The 2651-nt window shown below is 43.3% G+C and overlaps 1 protein-coding gene across 2 annotated transcripts in view; it reads left to right on the top strand.

The window, feature by feature from the left end:
- The first annotated feature begins 553 nt into the window (after nt 1-553).
- Nucleotides 554-2651, top strand: part of LOC123069091 (uncharacterized) — a 5203-nt gene continuing 3105 nt past the window's right edge. Inside the window, exon 1 of one of the 2 annotated variants that reach the window (XM_044491839.1) lies at nt 554-678. The gene's annotated coding sequence lies outside the window, so the exon portion shown is untranslated. Of the gene's footprint in view, nt 860-2651 lie in introns of both variants that reach the window. The other variant, XM_044491840.1, reaches the window with a different exon arrangement.

Genomic DNA, 2651 nt, shown 5'->3' with positions numbered 1-2651 from the left:
TACAAACTAGTTCTTCCTCCCCTCAAAACTATAAGATATTTAGGATATTTCAATATAAACTACATGCAAATTAAAATGAGTGAACAAATACACTAAAACATGGGACGTGGAGTATCAGCTCACGAACTCAAATGCACCCTGGTGAACAGTAAAAACAAAAATAGTAATAATAAAAGAATTCAAAAAATTCTGATTTTTTGGTAAACATTGACAAATATTTTTTATGCTTGCAAAATTTCAGCGGGAAATGGCATTATTGGAAGTTTATAAAAAAATAGAAATTTTGATTATTTTACTATTTTTTTAGATTTTACCGTTCATCAGGATGCATTTGAGCTTGGGATCAGAATAGGACTTTGATAAAACATGTCTATATACATCTGATTTTAAAAAAACAGAACAACCTATATTTATGGACGGAGGGAACAGTACTTTTCTAGTTCAAGCAAGATCTTATTATTATGTGTATAAATCGTCTGAGACATAGGATAATCTGAGGAATTACGCCTTTCCAAGAAATAAATATATTTGGGAAGGGGTTTATTCGCGTGGTCGCTCTGCAGTCTCTACTTCTCACACCACTCTCCCCTTCTCGCGCGACCCCCTTAGATCTCGCCCACGTCGCCGCCGTCCACATCGCCGCCGCAGAAAGGTCCGCCGCGCCTCGCTGCTGTGGAGGTACAAGTTTCCTCCCCTCCCCTACGCCTCATGTTCTTTCCTCTCCCCTACTACTCCCCGCCCCCCTTCCCCACCCTTCTCCTACCTATCCACTCTTCTGCCCTGCGGCCACACCTCGTCGCCGGTTTAAGATCCGGCAGCCGGCCCCCTTCCACCCGGAGGAACTTCGCCGGGAGAGCAGGTATATCTCCCGTGCCCCCCTCATCGTCCACTTTCCTCTCCTACTCCTCCCGTCTCCCACGCACTCTTACGCCCTGCATCTCCCTCCTCCCCGTCGCGGAAGCTCGTCCTCCAACTCCTCCTCCCCTCCCCGGCTCGTGCAACCGCATCTCCCTCTCCTCCCCGTCGCGGAAGCTCGTCCTCCAACTCCTCCTCCTCCCGTCCCCTCTCGCCTGCTGCAGGCCAGGATCGATCTTGCGGGTTTGATAGAAATTGCAGTCCTGTCATGCCGGCCGTCACCCATGCCTTGGCCCCGGGTTTTATCTTTAGTCTTGGATTTAGATATTGCCGACTGACTCTCGGATTTTGACTGTTAGTATGATGTTTGTATGGTTTGATTCGATGAAACTCACACCTTTTATACCTTGCTGGTGATACAGGGCTGCTCACTGGATTTATTTTATTTTACATATTTTGTTAATCTTTGTATGAAGATCTCTTTTCTCCAAAAAAAGAAACAAGCTTGGCGCTTCATAGTTCATACAGATTATGCAAAACTGCAAACATACACTTATGTTACGTATAGATGGCTGTGCTGATTTAATTTTATGTGGCTGTTTTATGTAGCTGTATAAGCATCTCCTGTTGTTATGCGTGGAATGTTAAGTACTATTTAAGTTCACTGCAGGATGAGAAGTCAGTTCATCATACCATACTGTCTCCACTTCAACTTATGCTTAGCACCTTCTGTTCAGAAGGATGGTAGTTTTACTAGTAGTACTATACTTTCATAAACACTTCTAGTGTTAGAGCCTCCGGATCAAAGAGGATACCCGTGACCATGATGGCTAGAGGGCTGACTAGCCATCAGCGAGGGGGAGCGGTATCCAGTGTCCGAGCAGAGGAGAGAGCAAAGAAGGGTTCCCACTAGTGTGTTGAATTCGCCATTCTCCTTTCCTGCCCCCTTTTTTTCTCTCATTTGTAAGACTTTGTCTCCTGTTGAGAAATGAAAAGACATATGTTACTTTATGGATAGCTTGCATCAATCGATGGAGCTAGGGGGCCTTATATATGCGAATTAAGGATTTAATGCATCAACAGATACAACGCTGATTCGACTCAAAACTCTCTTGCAGAACATGACTGCTGCAGGTTCTATTGGACCTACTTCAGTTTAATAACAGAAGACCCTTTCATAATAATAAGAAGTCTTGATTTCTTTTTAGCCCATTCCAACTCAGGCGCGGGTGTTCTGGGCTTCCTCCTCTGCTAAGGAATTCCCCACATAGCATCTGGTGAAAACAATCTCTTTGGTCTAAACTAGAAAACAAATTTGGTCTCATCACCATATACATAAATTTGTCTTGTCAAACTCCATCGTCTGTCTTTGGATAACAAGAAATCAATATGCTTTAGGTTTAACTTCATTTCTTATCATTATGTCTGTGATGCATTATTTTGCTAATTTGTGCATTTCTTATCTGTGGTAACAAAGATAAACATTGAGTGTAATGGTGAGAACACCAGACAACAGCCCTTCGTGCTGGATACTTCTGCAATGTTTATCAAGTTGGACAGATAGAAGGGAAGTGGATTTGAGAGGCATTACTGTATTTCTTAATGCGTTAGCAATGATGGTAGACAATGAACTTGTGGCACCCCCGTTCTTCAAGGGCGCGCTGAAAACTTGAGATGGAGGCCCTGCTCGCATATGTCAGCAGGCCCACACAAAGTTACTTGAAAACAGCAAAAGGACCAAAATGTATTGCCAGGAAGGAAACAAAGTTCTCTTTATTTCAGAAAACTGAATCCTT

The sequence above is a fragment of the Triticum aestivum genome, chromosome 3B (genome assembly GCF_018294505.1).
Source record: "Triticum aestivum cultivar Chinese Spring chromosome 3B, IWGSC CS RefSeq v2.1, whole genome shotgun sequence".
NCBI lineage: Eukaryota > Viridiplantae > Streptophyta > Magnoliopsida > Poales > Poaceae > Triticum > Triticum aestivum.
Note: the sequence above shows the minus strand (reverse complement) of the source record. Positions and strands in the feature narration are given on the sequence as shown.